The 26,068-nt window shown below is 45.2% G+C and overlaps 1 protein-coding gene across 5 annotated transcripts in view; it reads left to right on the forward strand.

Moving 5' to 3' along the window:
• Positions 1 to 5,427: 5,427 nt before the first annotated feature.
• The window catches only part of KANK4 (KN motif and ankyrin repeat domains 4), a 56,268-nt gene continuing 35,627 nt past the window's right edge, over positions 5,428 to 26,068 (forward strand). For 2 of the 5 annotated variants that reach the window (XM_073357491.2, XM_073357493.2), the window contains exon 1: positions 5,713 to 6,081. The gene's annotated coding sequence lies outside the window, so the exon portion shown is untranslated. Of the gene's footprint in view, positions 5,508 to 5,712; positions 6,082 to 6,106; positions 6,189 to 26,068 lie in introns of those variants that run through there. The other 3 variants (XM_073357490.2, XM_073357488.1, XM_073357494.2) reach the window with 3 other exon arrangements.

Consider the following 26,068-nt stretch of genomic DNA (forward strand, 5'->3'; position numbering starts at 1 on the left):
AACAGGCTGTGCTAACATCTCATTCTCTTTGTTCAACTTCCAGGGAAATTCCATGCTCCACCGGGGTGGAATACTGCAGATTAGTAGTGTGGTTAGTGTAGGCAACATATAATTACCCAAATTGGAAATTAGCTTCAGTTTAGATTAACACTTCTTTTCCTTTTAAAGTGCTGTGGGATGTTTTACCATCACTGCAGCATCTATGTTTTCCTTAGCAGTCTCCTATCCAAGATTGCAATTGGCCAACACCTGGCCCAAGGGACAATGGCAGAATATATGCAACCGCCTGGTGGCCTGTGTTTGGTTTGTAGTTAACAGGTTTTAAGTATAGAATTTCTTCTTTTGACTGTGCAAGGAACTTTGAAAGTCTTAATATGACCGAACACTTTAGACCAGTGCTACTCAAAGTGGTGGTCCGCGGACCTGGTCCGCGAGCCATCGGCTGCCGGTCTGCACGCACGTTGGGAAAAAAAATTGCCGGTCCCCCACATCAGATAGCTTGAGAAGCACTGCTTCAGAGGTCATAGAGCGGAAGAGAGAGATAGAGGCAGACAGAGAGCACTCAGAATGAGACAGAGGTCAGAGTCTAGCTGTACATGTATCAAAATAAGAAGAATAAAAACCGCAGCATAAGGTCACTAAACACAACTAATTTCTTTATGTCCTTGGAGTCTTGAAAGGTAATTTCATTACAGTGACAGGTTTCAGAGTAACAGCCGTGTTAGTCTGTATTCGCAAAAAGAAAAGGAGTACTTGTGGCACCTTAGAAACTAACCAATTTATTTGAGCATAAGCTTTCATGAGCTACAGCTCACAGCATTCAAAGCAGTTTCTCTCTGTTAATGACGCATCCACCCACCTTTGGACTTTTAACCCAGCTCCCCACATAGTCGATTTGCTGAATATCCTGATGGTCAGCCAAATGTAGAGCTCTGATGAATTCTATTTACACATCAGCTAGAAAGGAGGGCTGCTTACTGCTGCGGCGAGGGTTGCCTTTATGAAAACTTAGCCCAACAGGAGTCTTCTTTTAAATGTTGACAGGTTTTAATATACAGAACGGGTCACACTTTGTTTTTCTTTATTTCTCGCGTTAGCTGAAATAAACCATCCTCATTTTTCTTTTTCCTTTCTATTTCTGTGATAGTGGCTGGTGGCTCTGAGCAGCAGGGTTGTTTCTGCCCTGCTAGACAGGGGGCCTAATTAACTTTTTGCATAAGCAGGTGCAACTCTGGAATTAGCAAGCTGGTTTCACTGATTCCAGAGAGACTGGGCTCTTAGTCGAAAGGCCAAAGGTTGGCTGTATTACATTGCTGTACTAGGCTCTGACATCGCAGAAGCATCCCAAAGAAACACAATTCTGTTAACTAATTTCTTTACTTCTTTATGTATCTGAATGTAAGTCTACTGAAGTCAGCAGAAAGACAAGATTCTTACAGATTTCAATGAATCAAGGTCTAAATGGGTGTAAAGGAGGAAGCGTGTAGGTATGCCAAGAATGTGGCCCACTTTGTATTTCAAGAGCTCAGTCTGCTCACCTTTTTCCAGCTCTGGATGTTGAGAGGGAAAAATCTTAACGGACCAATTCCAATTTCTCTGTTTCCCAGATCTGTGGACAATGACAGGACATGAGTACAAAAACACAGAGGTTCCCTATAATGGGTTACGGTCATCTAGAGGTATATTACCTTCCAACAGTCCAAGGCAATATATTTCCACTTTAAAAATACCACTATCCCATTGCTTCTTCCATCTGCCTTGATTAACATTACCTTTTCCATAGTTTCCTATCAAATTTATTCCCTGAGTTTGACCAATTTTATTATTTTCCATGAAGTTCAAAATCTCTCATACTGTTTCTGTTTTACTCAAATAATGGTGAGAAAAAAGCATGGAAGCCAATATGTCTGCTGTCGATACCTTTCCCTTCTCTGAATAAGCTACTGAGGGTTTTAGTCTAATTGGTTGTTCATTCAGATGCATTATTGCCTTGTTATCAGAGCCACTGGCATCCTTATTTGTTAATATCAATTCCCATTTCATTATATGTCCAGGAGACAACATATGACTGAAAAAAGAAAAGGAGTACTTGTGGCACCTTAGAGACTAACCAATTTATTTGAGCATAAGCTTTCGTGAGCTACAGCTCACTTCATCGGATGTATACTGTGGAAAATACAGAAGATATTTGTTTTTATACACACATATCATGAAAAAATGGGTGTTTATCATTACGAAAGGTTTTCTCTCTCCCCACCCCACTCTCCTGCTGGTAATAGCTTATGTAAAGTGATCACTCTCCTTACAATGTGTATGATAATCAAGGTGGGCCATTTCCAGCTGGATTTGTGCTGGAAATGGCCCACCTTGATGCATCCAATGAAGTGAGCTATAGCTCACGAAAGCTTATGCTCAAATAAGTTGGTTAGTCTCTAAGGTGCCACAAGTACTCCTTTTCTTTTTGCAAATACAGACTAACACGGCTGCTACTCTGAAACCTGTTATTATATTAGATGTAGTGGCTTTGTCAGATCTGAGACGTAAGTTGCTTGTAAAGAACAGTGAACTCTTTGCCAACGGGCACCAATGGGCCTCTGTATCATACCTTGGCATGATGCTATTTCAAAAAGTCAGAAGCAGTTCAATGTAGGATTGAAAATGGCACTGTACAATCAAGGCCAACTGAAGTATCATTTACAAAACCAGAATGAAGTGCCTGCAGGCAATTTTAGATCTAAAGACAAGTCTGGACTGTCCCAGCTGGTCACCAAGCAACTGCCGAGTTGTTGCAGACTATCCCCTGTAAGCCCATGGTGAGGTTCACCAAAGAAAAGATAACAAACTGGAGCATTATCTAGTAAATTGGAGATAAACTCAGCCTGCTTAGGCATCTCTGTAACATTTTCCTTTCTAGCTAATCTCCTTTTCAACACATAGATTTATGACCTACTAACAACTACAGCCGATAAGTGCATATACGTGGATAGTGTCTGTCTTGCTGACGTGGGTGATGATCTATATAATATTAAAGGGTCACCCAGTCAGGACATGAATGCTCTGTCTGCTTACCTTTGTCAGTGGAAACTTACATTAAGTGAGTCTCAGACATTTGCCACACAACCTTTCATCTAAACAATTGTCTGGCCAATCCATCCCTTACAGTCTGCACTGAGGATTGTCCACCCCCTTTCCAGCCATTTCTCACTTATTTAGGAGTCAAACTGGGCCGCAGTCTAGCATACCAGTCCCATCTAGAACACAATGTCCACCTCCCACACTGCCTTGATCCAGATGCTAGCAGGAACCTCCTGGGGAGCTGAGGCAAATGCTTTACAAACCTCAGTCCTGATGCTCCAATGGAATATCACTCAGTAGTTAGGGGCAGAAATCGGTACACACATCTAGTTGATTCAAAGCCGAACACAGCCACCCTTATCATTAGTAGTTGCCTTATTACCCCTCATTACCATCTAATTTATAAGTGTTGGCTCATATCATTCCCCGCAAACTTCTATGAGACACCATCACCCTTAAAACTGCATGGAGGACTATGGCAGATTAAAACAACTTGCTGCACCCAAGACTCACAATGGTTCCAATAGATGCAAACAAGCAGCGGACACGTCCTCCAAGAAAATCTGTTTGCCTCCAGAAGAAAACACCTACACCTGCAGTTCCTGCTGACTTGCTATGACTGACTTTGTGACATCCTTTTGCAGCAGCCATTCATGCCCTCACGTCCAGGACTGCTGGCCCAGTGCCAGTCTTAGGTGAATAACAGCATAACAAGGCCAACAGCTATGTCCTTGTAGCAATTCTGGGATAGAGAGACCAGCATGCTAATGAATTTCAGAAGCCCTAACTTACATCCACCTGTTTGCAACCTGGGATGCAGATCCTGGACTTGGGTTAATAGGCTGCTGATTGAAACAGCCAGAGCAGCTGCCACAGTGAAGAAATTTGGCTTAGTCCAATCTTTCACAGTGTGACTGCAGGGCAGTGATGCAAATGGTCAAACATGTGGTGGAGGAGTGCTCCATTAGATTAGAGGGTGGAAGGCAATACCTTGCTACCCTCAACGATGTAGCAGTTAGATGACTGAACATATCCGATGAAGTGAGCTGTAGCTCACGAAAGTTTATGCTCAAATAAATTGGTTAGTCTCTAAGGTGCCACAAGTCCTCCTTTTCTTTTTGCGAATACAGACTAACCCGGCTGCTACTCTGAAACCAATCTAGATATTGCGATGTGTACAAAGGAAGAAGAAGCTTAAGGATGCCAAACAGCAATTAACAAGCCAGTTTGGGCATGGACATTCATTCCCAGTGGCATCTTGCTTTTACATGTGCAAACAGGATTAGATGTGCTTCCAGAGAACTGCAACAAAAGAAAACTACAGTATAACCGTTCTTTTTGCACACTCACTGAATGGCATAGGGGTGCCAGTGGGAGTGGGGACCTGTGGGTAAGACAGGGGGCTGGAAATTAGGAGGGCCAGGGTCTGTTCTTGCCTCTGCTCCTGTGTGAATTTAGGCAAGGCCTCAGCTTCCCCCTCTGACAATGTCAATAAGGAGTGACGCTCAATTTCTTTCCTAACCCACTTTGGGATGAATGGATGAAGAGAGCACTGTACTGTATAAGGCTGAAGTCTTATTATTACTTTAACCCACTTACACCTCATGTGTAATACACACCACTGCTTCTGTCACTGCTGAATTCAGTGCCATTGCTCAGTGCTGGACTCCACTAGGAAGATTCAAATACACCGTGGTTCCAGGGCCCTTACTTTAGACCAGCCCGAAAGCCGAAGCGGGCTCCTTGGAGCTAGCCAAGTGGTGAGCGCTGCATGAGACCGCGGGCCTGGACCTTAAAGACCTCCGAAAGTGCTGGAGGCCCTCCCCCCGCAGGATTTGGTAGAAAACACACCACAGATTTCCATCTTCTTCTTATTAATACCTCTATAAACCATAAAGGGGTGTGTGTGTGTGTGGGGGGGGTTACAGGGTTGATGGCTGAGCAGCACAAGGCTTGGAAAGGGCAAAGCACTCGGTCAGGACGAGGTGTGAGGAGTCCAGTCGTTACCCAGCGAATCCAGTATCTGAAGCCCTTTCTCTTCCGTTTTCTTTCCCCGACACTGTCAAGCCCCGAGATAGGCGGGAGGGTGGCACGAGATGCTGAGGCCGCGCTGAACTCGCGAGGGGCGAAGCTCTCCACCCGCCAGAGGCTCGAGGGCGCTGGGCGGGCGGGCCGGCTTTCCAGGCAGCGAGGGAGGCTCAGAAAGTCTCGGGGAAGGCACCGAGCCTTGCATCTGCCCGCCGGGCTGTCTGCGGGAGCATCCCCCCGGCTCAGCCCCGGGCAGCTGGCAGCGGGAGGCGGGGAGCCGCAGCCCACGCAGCCCAGGGCGGCGGGGGGGGGGGGAGGGGGGAAGGGGCTGCCAGCCCAGAGGCGGACTGAGAGCAGCTGCGGGAGCCGGGCGAGCCGGGCAGGAACTAAAGACACCTCCCAAGGTAAAGAAACTTCGCTCCTTTGTCAGCGCGCCGCTCGCCCTCCGCGGCGGAGCCGCCTTTGTCTCCGGGAGTGCAGGGCTGGGCTGGGCAGGGCTGGGGCGGGGGCGCCTGGGTGGGGTGGGGGGGCCACAAAAGAGCCAAAGGGCTCCATGAGCATCTATCTCTGCCCCTCCGGCCGGGGAGCGCTCCGGGACCCGATCGCCCGTCGCGGGACTGCCCAGCCCCAGAGCTGCAGTCGGGGAGGGGGGAGGGATCGGGCACGGTTAGGTTCATAGCAGCTGCTGAGCTGAGCCGAGCCGAGCCGAGCCGGGCAGCCCGGTGCTTGACTAGCAGTTAGATGCCAGCTGTTTGCTGCAGGCGGTTCTGCCATCTCTTGTGGCGGGGGGGGGGGGGATCTGCCTCCTCACCCCCCACAGCTGGAAACAGCAGCCGGCTGGGGCAGCGCGGAAATGCGATTGCAGGACACGAGGCGTCGGGAACCAGGCAGGCGGCTGCTCGCGCCGCCCTGAGAAGGGACCCGGCTGGAGTCGGCTGGGCCGGGTGCTTTTGCGGAGCCAGGGTCGTTTGTTTCCCGGTGAGAGTCTCCCTCCTCCTTTCTTCCCCGCTTTGTGACATCGCGTTCCTCCTGGCCCCAGGGCTGCCCAGGGCTTGTCCAGTCCAAGGAAGCCAAGCTAGCGGGGGGTGAGTTACCATCCGAGCTGCACCGGCCAGGAACTTTGCTGATCATCGTCCATGTGGGAATCATTCCGGCCCTGAAGGCCACAAAACCCGAACCTATCAATAGCAGGGGGAGAGAAGAGAAGGAAAAACCCCGCTAACTGCTACCCAGCCCCCTCCCCCCACTGTTTGTTACACTGTAAGTCCTTGGGGCAGGGAATGGGCTTGATTTTCCACTCACCCTGGTTTTATCCCGTTAGCTTCAGTGGAGTTACTCCCCCCATTTACCCAGCGAATCAAGCACTGTATACCATGGAACAGCAGTTCTCAAACGGTGGGGCACAGCCCCCCATTTCAGGGGATCCACAAGCCCTGAGCCCCAGCACCCCACAGGGCACAAGCCGGGAGCCCCAAGCCCCAGTGCCCGGAGGGGCAGAAGCCCTGAGCTGCTAATGCCAGGAGCCCAGAGCTAAAACCTGGAGCTCCGAGCCCCTCTGCCCCGCGGGGCTAAAGCTGAAAGCCCTGAGCCTTGGTGTCCTGTGGGGCACAAACCCCAAACTCTGGCACCTGGAGGGGCAGAAGCCCCGAGTCCCCCAGCCTAATGGGGCTAAAGAAGCCCTGAACCCCTAGCCCCATGGAGCAGAAGCCCCCAAGCCCGGCAGGGCAGAAGCCCTGAGACTCTCTCCCTCCTGCGATTGAAGCCCAGAGACAGCCTCCCTGCAACTGGATCCAGGAGCCCTGTCTCTCTCCCCCCCTTGCTGGGTCCTGGAATTTGTATAGCATGTTGTGAGGGCCCTCAGGAAGAAAAACATTGAGAACCCCTGGGGTAGAACATCCAGAACAGTATAAGCACTAAACAAATCAACCCTATTCACATTTGCAAAGAGTAAAGAAAACTCCATAGATTATAAAAGTGCCATCTCGGGTTAAAATATATATATTTAAAAGGAAAATATCTCCCCTGGCCTGTGTGCCCAGTAAAAAAATGTTTAAAATTTAATTTGCTTTTATTGTTTTTTCCAGTTCCCTTTTTAAAATGTCATTCATCTTGGAAAAGGAAAATAGACTAGACATTTTCATTTTTGTTTCTAGTCATTTTCACTTTCAGGTTCTCATGCACTAGCAAAAAAATTCATGAAAATGTTGCTATTGCTATTTTCAAAATGACAAAACCTAGAAGTTTTGCTTAATTACCTGACAGGGTCAGGTAACTGCGGGGCACGGGGGATCAGGGGTCCCCGCTTTAGTCCTGCAGGGTGGTGGGGCTTGGAGCTTCTGCCCCATGGGATGCTGGGGCTCAGGACTCCCAACTTTAACCCTGCGGTGTGGGGGGGAGCTTGACCTTTCCTCCCCGTGGGGCACTAGGGTTCCAGGCTTTAGCCCTGCTGGGCACTGAGGCTCATGTTACTTGCACAATTTAAGGTTCCACCCCTAACCCTCTCTCATGGGTACTCAGGATGTAATATATGGTTCCCACTCCTACCCATCCTCATAGATACTCAGAGTGCAAATTTACCCAGACTCTACCTCTCTGTGGGCTCTGGACTTTAGTCTCATGGGGCTTTGGGCTCCAGATTCCCAGTTTTGGGGCTCCAGGCTCCCAGTGGGGCACTGGAGCTCAGGGCTTTAGCCCCACGCGGGGCTGGGGCTCTAGGCTCCCAACTTTAACCCCGCATGGTGCTAGAGTTCAGGGCTTCTGTTCTGTGGGGTGCTCGGGCTCCTGGCTTCTGCCCTGCGGGACACTGGGGCTCGGGGTTCATGGCTCAGGGACCCACTTCTGTGTCACTATGCAGTAATTGTGCCCAGGGTGGTTGGTTTGTTTGTTTTTTGTTAGTAAAGTGAGTACAGTGCAATTTCTCTCATCACAAGATTTATTATATTTTCTCACTGGTAATAGGTTTCAAGTCACAGCCCTGCCAGGACCTGGTGAGCCCAGTGATAAATTGCCTTCTTAAAAACAAGACTTTCAATCTGTGATGTGTTATAGCACTAAGACAAAATTTATACAGGTCTGATCCCAATCTCACATACACTGGTGTAAATCTGGAGTACTCCACTGAAGTCACTTGAGTCACAAAGTGTAAACCGGTGTAAGTGAAATCAGATTCAGTCCCTTGTACTGTAGTGGATATCACTCAGTGCCACTGTAACCATGCCTGATTGGTGTGGTGTTCTGTTCCCCTCTAGAGGCACTTAGACCATCTAGAGCAGGGGTGGGCAAACTTTTTGGCCCAAGGGCCACATCGGGGAATAGAAATTGTATGGCGGGCCATGAATGCTCACAAGATTGGGGTACAGGAGGGAGTGTGGGCTCTGGAGTGGGGGTGTGGGGTGTAGGAGGGTGCTCTGGGCTGGGACCAAGGAGTTTGGAGGGCAGGAGGGGGATCAGGGCTGGGGCAGGGGTGCAGGAAGGGGCGCAGGTTCCAGCTGGAGGTGCGGGCTCTGGGGTGGGACTGGGGATGAGAGGTTTGGGGTGCAGAAGGGTGCTCTGGGCTGGGATTGAGGGGTTTGGAGAGCGGGTGGGGGGATCAGGGGGTTGGGGCGTGGGAAGAGGCTCAGGGGATGCAGGCTCTGAGCGGCGCTTGCCTCAAGTGGCTCCTGGAGGCCCCTTCTCTGGCTCCTACGCGGCGGCGCGGCCAGATGGCTCTGCATGCTGCCCCATCCGCAGGCACTGCCCCTGCAGCTCCCATTGGAGCATGTCGGAGCTGGAGCAGGGCCATGCCGCAGCTTCCGGGAGCCATGGGGTGTGGCCCCTGACCCAGCGCCCCAGCCGGAGCGCCAGAGCAGGGCCAAGCAGCATGGTGCGGCTCGTGGCCCAGCTTAAAACAGTTCTCATTCAGATACATGGAGTGAAAATTACATAAATATTTATGCCTGCATCTGTAATTTTCACTCCATGCATCTGAAGAAGTGGGTTTTTTTACCCACAAAAGCTTATGCCCAAATAAATCTGTTAGTCTTTAAGGTGCCACCGGACTCCTCGTTGTTTTTATCTAGAGATTGATGAGTCTGCTATAGCCTTGGCTAAGAGGCAGGTAGCTTTTAGCTCATGCAGTAGAGGCTGATGCATTTAGCTCCAAAGGTCTCAGGTTCAGTGCTGCTGCCTTACAACTGGGCCCTGTCAGCGATACTCCACCTCTCTGCCAGGTCGATTGGTAGCTATATTGGTATCTGGACTTTGGAAATAAAATGTACAATTAGTGTTGCAACACCAGAGCAGACTGCTGTTTGATCCATTCTGTTGTGATGCCTCCAGAAACAGGGAATAGATGCTGTATTAGAAGAAGGTGGAAGTGCTTGCAGTAGAGATCAGGTTTTGTAATATAGATACTCTGACTACATGGGACTTGATTCACCGTTACAAAAGGAATTGGGGGGTATGGGACCTTGGGCTGGTAACCTTTCAGAGCATGGATTTTCTTTTATTACATAGTGCCTAGCACAGAGGAACCCTGATCTCAGTTAGGGCTTCTAGGCCCCACTGTAATAAAAATAAATAATAGAGCCCGTATGTTGCAAAATTATTCCATTTTGTTCTGTGACCCTTCCTTCAATAAGGTCAGCAAATACAGACAGCTTTTCAAAAAAACCAGCATCACACTGGGAACTGCTGAGTGCTCATATGGAAGTCAAGGACTTTTAAAATTTGGTCCATGAGTGGGTGCTTAAAATATGGCCCATAGAATCTAATGCTAGTATGTACATTTGAGGACAGAAATATAATATAACAGACTCTGCTTTCCCAGAAATGGTTGCATCTGACTGATGGGTAGTTTGATCCCTGCACATTCTTTAAGTTACAAAATACACCGGGATCCTTCAAGATGAATGATGTTATATTAATAAAACTCATTCACTCAATCTTTACCACAAAGCTACTAGTTCAGGTCATGCTCCTGGAACATCCTCACCAAATGTTTTTCAAGTAACATTTTATTTCAAAGCATTGTGGCCAAATCCATGTTTGCTAGGACTGCAGGGAAGCCTTTGGAATTTCATCAGGCATGAATCTGGCCTGACAAGTTCCAAGTGAACATTTTGTGTTAATATTTTTTCCCCACTGAGCGCACCATATGACAGCATCGTTGCTATGACACTTCATTGTTCTTGAACAGCACGATACAGATTTCAGCAAATATTGTATAACTTTTAAACTGTCAGTTAAACATGGCAGCTGATATCTTTACCCTAGACTGCTACTATGTATGTTTTGGGTTCGTTTGATGGACTGAACTTGTCCACATTTTGGGTACATGATGGAGAAGTGCGATCAGTTCTGTATGGCCTGAATGCAGTTAATGAATCAGAAAAGTGTGCATATCTTCTGAAAAAGCAATCTGTAGACTGCAGTGTAAAGTGAATGTTGCACATATTTTTGAATGAATTAGGCCATTAATCAGTGTAATAATGTGCAAGACCAACTAGAGTCCATGAGCCTCATTCTGATCTGACACCAACTTTAAACCACTGTAGTTCCATTGGCTTCAATGGAGGTTCTTCTGATTTACACCACTATGAGAGCAGAATCAGGCTCAAAAATAGCCACAAATGAAAGACAAGGTGCATACTCATGATCTCCTTATAAAAAGGAAAAATTCCATGAAAGACTTTCATGGAATGTAGAAAGACTTTCTACATTCCATGAAAGTCTTTGTCTCCTTTAATGTGTTAATGTGCATATGCTAGACTACGCATCAGAAGCCATTTCCTTAGCCAGTCGAATGTCAGGCCATACAACTCATGACCGAGGTGTCCTCGGACATATGTTACAAGCCGAGCTGTGCAAAAGTAAAAAAAATAAAAATATCAGTACAAGGAGAAAAAATAACTTTGCCCATTTTAAATAAAATAAAAAGCAACATATTTAGTGTACCAACCTTGAATCGAAGAGTGCAAGGTGGCTTTGGGGATGGAAGACTGCCAAATCCTAGTCCCTTGGATGTCAACGAGAGCTTTGCCATCAGCTCAGCAGGTTCAGGACTTGTCCCTGTAGTGACTGCCCTGCTTTTGTATCTGCCAGCCCCAAAAGATGGTAAAGGGGCAAAAATGGAAGTAAGAAATAATTGTGACACTCCTCTGGTAAATAGGGGATTTATTTTGGGGAAAAATATCTCATTTTGTAAAATGTGCAGAATCCATAAACTTTTCAACACTCTAGGAATCAGTGCCAAATGATTCATTGCAGAAATGCTGCTAGATAGTCATGGGGAGGCAGGTAGCCTGGGCGGGAAAGGGCACCGCTAGCCTTTACAGAGAAGTCACGACTTAGTTGTTGATATACAGTAAGACTTAGGACAAGCACTGTATAAACATTAGCTAATCAATCTTCGCAATATCCCTGGGAAGCACAATAGGGAAGTACTCTCAGCCACCTCTTAGACAGGAAAACTGAAGCAGAGTAGTTAGGTGAGTTGCCCACAGCCAAACAGGCAGTCAATGTCAGGGCTAGTATTAGAATGTAGGAATTCCTGGCTCTTATGCCTGTCCTGGGATAACTTTTCAGACTACGCTTGTTATATGCTTATTCAATCTTAGATTCCTTTTTGCAGCTAGACTGGTAATTTTGCTAAAGCTCAACAGCTGTGTTGTAAGCAGAAGGATCTGACATTTCCGTCACAAGTTCTCATGCATTTACATAACCCAACTTGTTATGCAATTCACATCAAAACTCTAAAAGCCTGAATTGTGATCCCTCTTATTTGCTTGTCTGGCCCATTTGATGTCTCAGCTAACAGGTGGAAACATGCATCTGCTCTTATTCTCCATCTGACTCAGCTCCCTTTTCCCTGAACTGTATGGCAGAGTGGATGGGTACAAGTAGTAAAACCTCCTGTATGGTCAGTAATTTATGAGAACTCAGTGCTGCAGAGTCATTCTTGCCTTCTTCGCTGCAGGAGGAAGAAAGGATAGCAAGCCTTTCAGGATGCTCAGAGGTTGTATTATAAAACTACACTACCACTACAAAAAATAAAGTTTAAAGAAAAAGTGTCCTCCTGGTACCTTAAAAAGAGCTACAATTCCCCAGATGCAGGTCACAACTGAGTTAAAATCCCAGCAGGAAGGTGAGCACCCAAACTAGGATAGTTGTGAGCATGATTGACTAGAGAGGAGAGCAGTTTGAACACCTCCTTGCCAGTCTCATTCTTGTGAGAAGTCGGAGGCCTGCCTGCTTGTGGCTAAATCCTGCTCTCAGTTACATTGGTGAAAAAGCTGGAGTAAATGAAGTTACACTTGCTTTACAACGGTGTAACAGAGCAGAACCTGAGCTTTGCAGAGCAGGATTCCTGCCACTTTCACCCTACTCACAACTGAGGAGCTGGCCCTTATTTCTAAAACCTTCTCACATTAAATTACTTGTTGTGTGTGTGTCTCCATGATTCTAATGTTATCACATATCAGAATTTAGGAAAAACATTAGTTGTAACTGAGATTGTAGATAGGTACTAGGTTTTTACAGGGCTATGAAAATAGTTTGGTTCCATCCGCACAGACAAGACCAAACAGATCTGTCAGAGCTGGGAGAATGATCACATTGTAACACAGACTTCCGACATTGCAAAATTTGCTGTGTGCGCAAGCTTTTATATAGGCAAGTGGTACAGACCATGAGCAGAGGGTTTACACAGTGAGCCAAGTCCTGTTCTTTTAACCTCATGCAACTGTGGAATAGAGTGGAACGCACTGGATATTGCATATTGATGGAGGTTCAAAAAAAAAATTTTTCAGGTGTTCTGTACAAAAGGATCCTTTATAATCATTAGCTGCAGTGATGGGCACTGCTAATGGCCAGTGAGCAGGGAACCCTTATTTAATCACAGAGTATGTCTACATTACAGAGACTATACCAGCAGAGCCCCAAAGTGCAGACAGAGCCTATGCCGACAGAAGGGGTTTTTCTGTAGATGCAGAAACATCACCTCCTCAAATGACATTAGCTACCCTGATGGAAGCACTCTTCTGTTGACACAGCTGCATCTACGCTGGGGGGTTATGTCGGTATAGCTATGTAGATATGACTTTCAAGTGCAGACCAGCCCACAGGAAGAATGAAGGAGCTGTTCCCTGAGGGTCTGAGCACAGTACCTTGCCGTCTCTCTCTCATGCCCAACTGCTGAGGACGCCCAAAAGTTATATTGGCATAGCTACACTGGTCTGACATAGCTACACTGATATGATCCCCAGCGTAGATGCAGCTATGTCAACAGAAGAGTGCTTTGTCCCGGGATGCAGCGGTACTATGCCAATAGAAAAACCCCCATTGTCAGCATAGGCTGCATCTACACTCTGTGTCTATGCCAGCATAGCTGTGCCAACATAGCTATGGAGCTCGAGTTTCCTTAGTGTAGACAGACCCCCAAGCTATTAAAGGTCAGAGAGCTGGAGGGAACTGAAATGGGCATTAACTCCTGCGGCAGAAGGGAGAAAGCAGGGCTGATAGGGTTGTTAAAAAGGTAAAAGCAATAGCAGCCCGGGGAATTACCAAAAGAGCTTCACTCCATCCATGCAGCTTAGTGAAGAGTGTACATCTTCCTAGTTCCCGCCCTGTCTTCTACCTGCAGTTAATCCTTGGGCCCCTTTTGCCCCGGGGTAGAGTAAGTAGTTCTTGGTGTCCCAAGTGCCTCACTCAGCTTCTTCTCTGGGGAGACTCATTGAATGGGCTCCCTGACCTCCAAAGTCTCTCTGCAGCAAGCCTGCCCCCAAAGCGGAGGTGTGGGCTATCTGCCAAGTTCCATGCCTAGAGCTGGGGCACACAGGAGGGTCTGTGTGAGAATCACACCAGCTCCCTGACCACTGCCACTGCCCGAGGAAAAAGTAGCTGCCCTGTACCCAGCAAATGAGACCGCAGAGAGAGCAGAGGGGGAGACACAGAGGGGGAGATTTTGAAAGGCACAAAGAGGAGTTAGGTGTCCAGCATCCACTGAGTGTCTGTTGTTTCTTAAGAAATTAAGACACTGCTCCAAGACTTCTTTCCATCCCTCAAGGTGGGCCATCAATCTCTTTCCAGACCAACTTAGGCAAAAGTGGCTCTCCCTTCAGGGTGGATCTTAGACCCACCTCCTCCTTTCTGTTTAACAGCAGTCACAGTCTCCATTCCACCACAGACTCCAGCACAACCCCCAGGAGCATGGAAACCTCCTCAGAAAGGCCTGGGAGCATTAAGGTCTGGACAAGTTGCAGACAACCTCATGTACTTGGAGAAGCCACCAACTTGGTTTGTTTGCAGTGGGTGTGATCAATGATGATGGTGTCGGTTGTGCTGAGATGGTGCTGGGCCCAGTCTCCAAAGCCTGCATGATGGGCGTCTTTGTTCTAGCATGTACAGTAACTAGAAAAACAGAGGCAAGCAGTCAGAAGAGATGAAGAATGCCCTGGCGCTTCTAGCTTCATGGTATTGCCATGTCTGAATGTTCAAAAACCATGACAAGAATTGCCAACACTGCTTTTATAACACTACCTGATTCATGGTCAGAAGAGACTAGTGGCCACTCGTCAAAGAGGTTTTAGAGGAAGAGTCTGAATGATTTTTTTCTTACCCTGGCAAGTCATAAAAGGGAAGTGTCTGGATAGGATGTGTCTTGCCTTGAACTTGTCTTTTGAATGGAAATATTGGCAGAGCATAAACTATATTTAACGAACAGCAATAACCAGTTTTAGTAAAATAAATATCTGCATAACTTTTACTGCCATCTCATTAAATGGCTATTTAAACACCTAAAGACTCCTTGAGAGTTTCACATATTATTTTGAAAACAATTCCTTTCATTGATTAAGTACTTTTGGGGTAGTTCCAAGCCAGATTTGTTTGAGTTAAATTTGCCAAGTCATTATCTCTTGTGCATACACCTACTGAAGCTGCATTTATTGGGGTCTAATAGTCATCTGGTATTCAACACAGCTGGCTACTAGTCCAATGGTTCTGCAGTCTGCTGGAGCTGCACTTGACTGAGGATCTCACGGAGCCTTTAATGCCACATTTGTTCTTTCCAATACTTGAGGCTCCTAGGACAGTTCAGATGCCTGTGTGAGACAGACGAACCTCAGGGAAGCCTCAAGCAATGAAGCTGTGCCCTCTTGCACCAGGGCTGAATTTGGCCTATTTGGACCAGTAGCCCGCTTCCCTGACTGTGGGGGTGTGTTCCCTGCTGTACATTCCCTAATACAGTCAGCCTAATTTTAAACACGGCAGTGCAGGGGAATGAAGATTAATCAATGGACTAACTGATCTTACTGTCAGAAAACTCAGCCTAATATTTCCCTTTCTTAATTTCCTTCCATCACTCTTGGTTATACCCTTATAATGAACTCCCAGATCTCCCTGGAGTTCACACCCATCAGATATTAATTGGGCCATTTCTTTCAATGTCCAAAGGATGTTACATAGCAGGTGCCCCCATCCCATGGTCTGGCACTGGTGGTGAGAGGAGCTTACAATGTCAATATTGCTGAGTAATGAGTGTGATGTATTGAAAACGGTGTTGAAGTTACAAGCTACCACTTTAACCTGCCGGGTGTTTCCTGGCCCTGCTTGTGTGCTAGGGGGCTGTGTAGGGAAGCAGACAACAGGAGCAGTCAACCTGCAAAAAGCCATCCTAGAGCAAGGTAGGTTGAGTTGTGACTCGCTGCCTTAGGCAGCAGCCTGCTTTGTCTCTCCGTTTTTGGCTCTTGTGTATTAGGTTCTGGATTTTACAAACTAAAGCAGTGTGACGTTGCAACCTTCTAGAACGAGTATTTTATGTTTATCTAACTTCTGTGTTTATGCCATGAACACAATAAACAGTGAACTGCTCAGCTGTAAATACCCACCCTACCCCCACACTTGAGATAAAACATATCCCCAGACAGCCTGTACTTAGGGGTACATCTACACGGCAATTAAAAACCCACGGCTGGCCCATGCTGCTCACGCTACAGAGCTGTTTAACTGCAGTGTAGATGTTTGGGCTCAGTCTGCAGCCTGGTCTGTGCCCTGCAAGCCTAATGTCAGCTGGCACTGGCCAGCCCCAGGTTTTTAATTGCAGTGTAGACATACCGTGAGTGCGTGGGACAAAAAGATGAGCTCATAGTATGTACAGAAAGTTAAGGCTCTAGAGCACCAAAGGGGCAAGAGAACGAGAGTGGAGAGGCCGTCAGTCAGAAGCTCCCACCCATTCATAACTAGGGAACTCCAGCTCAAACCTCTTCACTGGTTGCAACTGTGGATATGTAGCTCATAGAGAGAGGGCCAGTCTCCGATGTAATCAGATCCCAAACCCTTTCAAGATGAAATTCACAGGCAACCATCAACTCCTAAAGCACTGATGCCCTCTCCATCACTGTGAAAGCCCACTTCACCCCATGCAGAGGTCCAGCACAAGGAATATGTACCAATTCAATCCTTAAAATTGGGCAAGACTTAAACAGTGCATAGCTCTTGGACTGGTCCCCTGCACAGGGGTGAATTTCAGCCTAAGTGAGGGGCTGCATTATGTACCAGCTTTAGCTTCCAAGCAGTTTCAAGACTTTATCCCCTCTGTCATATCTAGACATACTGTATTTAGCTCTTAATTTTTCCTTGAAAGCCATTCCTGCCAGCCACAAAAGGACTTTTGTCATTCTTCCAGTTGGCCACTGTCTTTCTGATAGTGAGTTTCTGCCTCCCCGTGAATGTGCGCTTTGGATTAACATTAACCAGCGTGCATGTTCTCAAACTGAATCTCATTTGTTATTCTCTGCCTACATTTCTCATCTCCCTATGGGCTTGATCCAAAGTCCACTGAAGTCCACAGGAAACTTTCAACTGACTTCAATGGACTTTGGCTCATGTCCTGTATTCTCTCCTTCCACTGGTGTTTGCAGCTCCTTCCAATTTAGTATCATCTGCAAGTTCCATTAATGTGCACTTTGTACCTATAATATTAATGAAGGCATTAAGTAAAAGTGACCTAACACAGATTCCCCTGTGGTTCTGCAGTAGATATCGCCTCCTAAGATGATATTTTGTTATCTAGCATTAATTACCTTTTGTTACTGCTCCTTCTTTCTGTTTCCACTCAGTCACAGTGTTCATATCCAAGTTGATTTGACACAATTTTGAGAGTAAGATTCCATGAGGCATTGTATCAAATATAACTAAAATTTAAATATACTGCATCTACTGCTCAACCTCCATCCACTACTTTAGTAATTTTTTCTTTTAAAAAACTAATTAAGTTTGCACCCCAAGATCTATATTTCTATTTGACACCACCAGGAAAATTATGTATACAATAGGTTAACGCAGGGGGAGTGTATCATGCCATCACTCTTTGCTTAAAGCCTGACTGCAAAGGTTTTCCTTGTTGAATACTATAACTATAGCCCAGTAACATGCTCTTAAAATGAGAAGAAAAAGCGTTCTAAATGGATCGTCATCATAATATTTGCACTTACTTAGCACCTTTCATGCAAGGATCTCGAAGCACTTTACAAACATCAATGCATCCTCAAAACATCCTTATGGAGGAGACATTGTTATAGCCACTTTGCAGATGGCTAAACAGAGGCACAGAGAGAAGAGGGGCCTGATTTTCACTGGCACTGAGCACCGGAGTTCCCTCTGATGAAAATGGGGCTGGAAGTGATTTGTCCAAGGTTAGTAAATGTTAGTAAAGTCATAGCAAGTTAGTAAAGTCATTGGGAATTGAACCAAGCAATTCTGAGTTCTAGACCCTTCCTCTAATCTGTGGACAACATTGTCTCACTAAGTACCCAAAGAACAGAGAAGGAAGACTGTGTAATGTACTTGATTCTCTTTATAAATGTTTTTATTCTGTACATGGGCTTAGAGAAGAGAACCTTTGCCTTTCTGCATGCCACAGTGCGCCACTGTCATGCTGCTGCAATTTTAGAAGGGAGAGTCTAGTCTGCCTCAGGACCTCCCCTAAAGTTACCTCATTCTTTTAGGAAGCTAATCTCCCCAGACCTTCTTGCAGCAAAAGTTGTCCTGTGTATCCTATTAGTTGGGCCCAGATATTGCTGACACTTAAACACGCGCTTAATCCACTACCCTGAGGAATCCCATTGATTTCAATAGGGCTACACACAGTAGTAACGTTAGGCATGTGTATGAGTATTTGCAAAACCAGGGTCTTAGACTGTTGTAAGCTTCTAGGACTGAAAGAAAAGGAGTACTTGTGGCACCTTAGAGACTAACCAATTTATTTGAGCATAAGCTTTCGTGAGCTACAGCTCACTTCATCGGATGCATTGGACTAGGGGATCCCCCCATCTCCCAGGTTTGTATAGTGCTGTGTAATAATAATGAAGGTGATGACTTACTGATAGGTGAACCAGGAGAGATCTTTCCAGTCTTTAAGTCTCACTTCATCAAAAAATCCTGCCACACAAGCCATGTATGTTTTAACCAGGCCACTTTCTACGTAAACACACTAAAATTTCAAGACTTTTCTTCTCTCTCTCTACCATGAAATTACTGTTCTTGCCCATTCCCAGACTGCATGTTGTTTTATATTTTGGATCATCTGAGCCCATCACTACATAGCTGCCTTCTCTCCTGCACTGCTGCACCTAACAGATTGAAAACGCATTATGTTTCTTCCTGTGTATCCAAACAGAATTGAAAATACGTGTAACAAATATTCCCTGTGAGGCCATATTTGTTCATGGTATGTCCACTTGTAACAATAGCTCTTCTGGGCTATTGTGTAATCAAGCAGACCGCCTGGAGGGAGCAGATTTTCAGTAACACTTTAAACAGCAAGGGCTAGATTCCCTGTAGATATTTGGCACAGAGATGTGCAAATTACATCTCCCGGTATCAGCCCGGCCCTCACTTCCCCCAGGGGAAATTCACTATGAGGGAGAACAGATGGTGTTGCCACTCCTTGCTCTCCATTAAGCAGGTAGGTTAAACTTACTGATGGGGCTCCTTTGGAGGGCTTCCAGTGGGTGTGCTGAATCAACATAACTCCTGACCACTCCTTTCTCCAGCCATTTCCTGGGCACCTGAGGATTCCTTGGCAAAGGAAAGGTTGCAGTGGCTTTCTGACACCACAAATGCCTCCACAGAGACCTTTCATTGCCATCCCCTGCCACTGAATCCAGCTGTAAAGGTCCCATCACTTACTTCAAAGCCTTGAAGTATTTGATTTTGCTGCTTTCTTTTCCCTTCTCCAATCTGGGGTAGGAGAATCTAAGAACTGTGGGCATAACCCAACAAGAGTGCAAGCTCACTAACACAAGCAAGAGGATTCAGGATCTTAATCCATGTAGCTGCCGCATACATGGACAGATGATCTAAGATCTTATAGTGCTCCATAGCATAGATTTGGGATAAATCTGCAGAAGAGCTCACTGGATAATTTCTCCCATCTATCTACCTGTCAGTGTGTCTCTTTAATATCAACTATTTACATCTCATGCCGCCACAGTCTCCTTATGCAGACATATTCATGGCCAATACAAGAAAAATCCTCACTTCCTCTTAGTGTCCGCATTACTGTGCGTCCCTAATCTTCATCTTCATCAAAGCACTGTCTCCTGAAGATAGGAGTGGTGTCAGTGCTGACTGCCAAATGGAGAACAAACACACACCTGACCACAACTGGCTGGGGGTGCTCCATTTTATAAACTCCACTCCTGCAAAGAGCAGCATTCGAGAGAACAAGAGTTTAAAGAACTGCAGCATCTGGTAGAGAATCAGTAGCAACACGTCTGGGTCAGACTTTTCATCTTTATTTTTGCTGCACTGTTTTACGCCCATTTGTTAGCACAAGCTGAAGAGGGGCAGAATTTGCCCACTAGTGACAGTCTGATACCTCTTCTGGAGATCCTTAAATATAGATCAGACACTGGGCCAAACCTCCTGTAGGGCTGCATTTTATTCAGCAATCCATTTACACACGTCTTCAACTTTAAATCTCATGCTTATATCTCATTGACTTGAATGGTCTTAGGCCCAGGCTTACGTGATTTACTAAGCAGGGATAGATTCAAGTCCATGCTTAAGTGTTTCGCTGAATGGGAGCCCCAGGGACTTGGAGCACCACTTCAAATCCTTTGGAGTTTTGCTTGGTTAAGCCATGCATGTTTTAGCCAAGTTGAATCTGAGGAGGAGGAGATGCTAGAATAAAAACATACTACTGGGTCTTTCAAAAGGGAAAAAATAATTGAAAATGGTCTGACAATATACTTGGAATTAATGATATATATAGTACAGAAAATACACCATATATAAAGGGCAAACAATGACTATATACGGAACAGTTATGGAAGAATATGACTCGCCCCTTGTTGCCAGGCCTGGGCCTAGAGTTGCACGGCCTTCCCCGCAGTTGCTACCACTAAAAGGCCATTTAGGTCTGCTGGTGATCCACCTCCTCTTGGGACTCAGCCCTCCAGCCAGTACCTGTATTCTCCTGGCCCTTCCTGGGTAAACAAAGAGTCCAAACAATAACCCTCCGACCCATGCTGGGCCTTTGGCCCTTACTCCTTGTATCAGAGATTTTCAATAATCCTTACCTCTGGTGTCAGGGGGATTTCTATTCCACCTTCATCAGCAAGCCCATAAGGAGCCGAGGTCCTTCCTCTCCTCTGGGTTCTGGTCCAGGGCCCTTTAATAAAAGGCCAAGGCCTGTGTACACAGATTCCCTGGCTACCTCCCTGGACTACTTCCTACCTTGGCCTATCTTGGGCCTTTCCCACAGCCTCTTCCTGGGCGTACTGTGTACCAGCATCACATTCTCAAGGCCTTTTCTCCAGGCTCCTGCAGAGCTTCTTAGTACGTCCTACCACCCAGCTAGCTCTGCTGTAGGGGAGTTTTCTCAGCTGACCCTGAAGGAGTTTCTCTGCTCCCTGCAAGCTTCTCCACCAGTACAGAGAATACTAAGGAGACTCACTTCCTCTGCTTTCCTTTACAACTGCCTTGGGCTCCTTATTGCAGGCCTGCAATAAGGCCTTCCTTCAAGGAGGCTCTTGTCTGCCATCAGGTCACCTCAAATCCTAGATCCAGCCATAGCTCTCTCCTTGAAAAAGAGCCAGAGATCTGCTCTCCTCAACCAGACCCCAACTGAGCCAGGTTCAGCCCTGTTAGCTTCTCCTGCCAGGCCAGATACCTTCTGCATGTGCAGCAGGTCAGGGCTGATTGAACCCAAAAGTGAGCTGTAGCTCACGAAAGCTTATGCTCAAATAAAGTGGTTAGTCTCTAAGGTGCCACAAGTCCTCCTTTTCTTTTTGCGAATACAGACTAACACGGCTGCTACTCTGAATCCTTCCTCAGTGTGGGCTTTGCATACCCTATCACAGGATGCATGAATACAGCAAACCAGTGGAATCTGACATAACAGACTTGCAATAATCATTAAATAAGCAAACAGTTAGAAGTTATATTTGAACACCCGACCACATTAATGAACTGTAAAAGAGAAATACAAAGACTTAACTTTATCAGTATGCAACAACATAATGTCATTGTGTGTGCTGATTTAATGATGAAATGTGTAACAGGTGAAATTTTCAAAGCCATTGAAGTGCCTAGTTTATTTTTAATTAATTGTGCAAACAGTGCACATATCTCACTGTTTGGACAATGCAAATGGGCAGTCAAGTTTCACTTTTGTTTCTGTTTCCAGAAAATTTCACTTGCTGATTCTCATACACAAGAGCAATGTTTGGGTTGCAGATGCTTCAGGGGAAAGTTTATTTGCCTTCTTTTCTTAAAACTGTAACCAAAATATATTTTTAATATAATGGAATAATTTAATATAAATATTTGCCCTTAATTTTTGTAATACCTTATTTTTTACCAAACTTAAAATTTTCAGCCAAATTTGACCTGACAGCGTCTGTAAGATCTGTGTGCAATCACTCTGACCTCTTGTCTCTCTGCTGAGATGGTCTCTTAGCATCAGCTACAATCCCAGTGTGGTGATGTAAATACTTGTGCACAAGAACCTGGATTCAGGCCACAAACTTACTTCACAGAGACCCCTCAGTGTTGATCAGACACTCATAACTTTCAGTCATTTCTGACATGGGATAGATTCAAGCCTACCAGTGAAAGGCTCTGTGTTCCATTACCAAGCCCATAGCCAGCCCCACCTTCTCTGTTTGCTTAGGGCAAGATCATCATGCAGGGGAAGAAGGGAATGTCAGGTGTCCCTAACTCCCTTGCGTGGTCTACAGACACTGTGGCTCACAGCTTGGGCATGATACTCCCACTCCCCACACAGGTGGGCAAGGAGGGTTAGACAGGCTGGGATGCAGGTGGAAACCTTAACTTTTCTTGTGCCAACCAGCGCAGCTGAGCCAGAGAAGTGATCTGCTACTATAGACTAGACTTCCCTTCTGGAATAAGGGGAACCAGGATATGAACTGAGAGTCAGTTTGTTCCCTGGTGTGTTGGAGCGGCAGTGCAGCTACACACCTCAGCATAGATTGTTAAATCACAATCCAGCCCTTCATTTGTCTGGCACAGTTTTGAATTCTGTCTTTGCCGAGCAGGAGAGAGTTTTGGCACTTTTGGGAAGTGGATGAATTTCGTACACCATGCCTGAAGTTTCAGAGTAACAGCCGTGTTAGTCTGTATTCGCAAAAAGAAAAGGAGTACTTGTGGCACCTTAGAGACTAACCAATGAAAGCTTATGCTCTAATAAATTGGTTAGTCTCTAAGGTGCCACAAGTACTCCTTTTCTTCATGCCCGAAGTGTTATGTAGGCTTTTGTGATAGGAACCATGCCCCAACATTGCATGGCAATTTACCATTTAAAAACTACTCCCAAGCTCAATTTCTACTGAAGTTCCAGTTTTCTACAGATCAAAATCTAGAAGACACAATTTTTACTGTGTTCAGGGGCAGGTATATGTTCTGGTTTCAGTTCAACAGCTGTGGTGGCCCTGGGCATAAGATATATGAAACTGAATGACTGCAAACTGCAGGGCTTTATGTTAGTTCACAAACTACGATTTACCTAGAGCTTGAGAAATGATATTTCACATTGCAAAGATGGGTGAGGAAACAAGCCTTTCACTTTAAATGTTTCCAAATGTACCTCAGAACCTGGAGGTTCATCTGTGCTTTCCTTTTATCTTTAAAACCATTTGATTCCCTCAGTGTTTTTTGTTTGTTTGAATTTTATTTTTGCATTGATAAACCCAATGTAAAATGTTGCATCATTTAGACAAACTGTTTTTTCTCTTATCCTATTGATCCACCCTATCTTTCCTTCCTTTGGTTAGCATAGCACAATGGGAACAGCAATGCTAGGAGTTTCCTTTGTTACCACTGTATCCTGCCGCTGCTAACAATAAATGCGATAAGAGATGGGTGATCAGAGTTTTAAATGTGTCTCCTTTCAATCAGCAGGGCATTCTGCAGAGGGCCTTGCTTGCTGTACTAGAAGTCCTCTTTCTGTGTTGCAGTTATCAAATGCTACATGGTGACCTGCAATTCACTGAAGTGTAGAATCAATAGAGTGGTATGTTCAGTAATTACAGAAGATACTTTGCTGATTTTCTTGTCCTGTTAAATAGATTCACTGCCTTATCTTCAGCTCCTCAGAAGAGCAGATTGATGGGTGTAACTATGGGACTGTGAGCAACAGACAAAACCATGAATTCTTAAAAGGATATTTCTGATATAACTCATTGCACTAGGGTAGGACTGAAGTAAAATTAACTATTAATATTGAAACATGTTGCGTTTTCTAATAAAGCTTCTGTCCTTTAATCAAGGGGAATGTTTTTATTTTTTCTCGGGAGAAATGCTGACCAGAATAAATAATATATTCAAAATAGCGAAGCTGCAGAATGTGAACTGAAACTCAGAATGAAGCTAGTAAGAATTTCTTTAATGAGTAACATCAGATGAAATAAGAACTGTGTAGTTAATTATTGTCTGACTTTTAAATAATCCTATTTTTGATAAGGCAGATAAGGTCATATGTTGTTCAAAAATTTCCCCAGTAGACTAAACATTTTGCATTTTGTTTTTGATTGGGAGATAATATACACTATCTACAGAAAGTGTAATTAACTTTAAAGACTGGGTTTTAAGTTTCTCCAGAAAGGATGTGTAAGAATTATGTGCTAGCTTTATAGAAAATGAATTCATCTTTTGTTCTGCTCCCTCTGTTTAGTTAAACTAGTATTTGCTTTTTAAGCAAGGTCACTGATCAGCTGACCAACTTCTTTAACAGCTGGAAATCACACATTTGCTGCTCTGAATCTATAACTATTGACTTGCAGCAGTGAAAAGAGACCTTTCTGAAAGGGAAAAGTTCTTTTGCTCTGTTTCTTTGTAGATGGAAGGATGAGAAGGTAACCTGGCAATGTGCTTTTTTAATGATACTTTTTCTTTCATAATGAAGTGCTAAATGCAATTGCTGCAATGCAGGAGAAAATGACAGCCAGTGGTTAAAAAAAAAAAAAAAGTTGTGATCTATTTAAATAGTTAATGAGATTGTGTTAATATGTCATCTACCGGGCATGAATTATCTCTTTGTTTATAGTCACAGGGGTAAATGTAAAACTTATCTGTAAAACTGGTGGTAGCAGACTCCTTTCCTAGAGTGAATTTCACCTATCTCAGTCTTTGTAATTCAGTTAAAGTTAAAACCTTCAGGATGATCTTAGGTTTTGTTTTTTACTCTGTTAATGGGGGCCAGAAAATGGAGAGTTAAATCTGATTGTAAAGGAATACTCTTTGAGGCCTGGCTTTTAAAAAGACAGTACATTGTCCTTGCAAATGGGGAACTGAGGGAATGAAGTTACTGTGTCAAATATTTGACTTTTTCATGTTTATTTCTCTATATGCTCTTGCCTCATGAGAGGTATTTTTAATGTACAGATGAACTCATCCTCCTCAACACTATTCTTTGTTGTAAAACTAAACATCAAAGATGCTATATATGCTGAAATGCTCTCTGCCTGGGGATTAAAATTGAGTGTTTTCCATTATTGTATAGTATAGGGAAAGTCTGCAAATATTAAAACCCGAGACAGGGTCAATTTAACAAATTTATACATAATGTGTTTTCTGTCAATGTATATTAAAGGCTCATAATGACAGTGTTTGATAAGGTATTTACCAAAGGGGAAGAAAACCTTACAGAATCTTTGAAATCTCTTTGATGAGAGGCTAGATGATTTAGAGGAGGAGAACAGGATACAGAACTAGGACACTAGTTCAAATGTGTCCCAGGTTGATAGTAGCTGAAGGGCTTGACCAATCTGAAGGCTGTTCAGTGGCATATGTGAAAAGAGTTAGACTCATTCCTGCTTCTAGTACACAAGAATCCACTGCAAATTAGCACTAAGTTGTAGTAGGAGACAAGCATTGAGTGGGGATGAGCTTGTCGCACACAGTACAAGACAAGGACTGAGTGGGGATGGAGTAAAAACTAGCCTGTCAGTCGCAGAAATGGTTCCTCCAGAGACCTGACCCAAAGCCCTTTGAAGTCCATGGAATGAGAATCTTTCCACTGACTTCAGTGGGCTATGGATCAGGCCACAGGTGAAGGTTCAAGCACATTGATGTTGTGGTGCATGAGCCATCTTAGCCGGTGGAGTTCAGGTCTGTCCTTCAGATGCACTAAATTCTCTAAACTTAAAGTCTAAGGGGCAGATCCTCCTCTTGCACCAGTGTAAATCAGAAGTAGCTCTTTTGCAGTCAGTGGAGTTATATTAGTAGTGTAAGGCAAAGATGAATCAGGAGGACATGTGTGATATGTCTGCAGACTGTGATCCATGGAACTGCTCATAGCTGGGCGGGCTCTTGCAAAGCCTCAGAGCTCTGTCCAGAACACTAATGCACATCTGAAAACTGATCCCACCAGCTGGCAGCTTGTCTCCTCACACTCAGGCTTCCCTAAAGTTATGTATGGGAGCAGGGAACAAAGTGGTATGTGGGAGTCATTTTTCATTCCCTA

Source organism: Lepidochelys kempii, chromosome 8 (genome assembly GCF_965140285.1).
Source record: "Lepidochelys kempii isolate rLepKem1 chromosome 8, rLepKem1.hap1, whole genome shotgun sequence".
Taxonomy (NCBI): Eukaryota; Metazoa; Chordata; order Testudines; family Cheloniidae; genus Lepidochelys; species Lepidochelys kempii.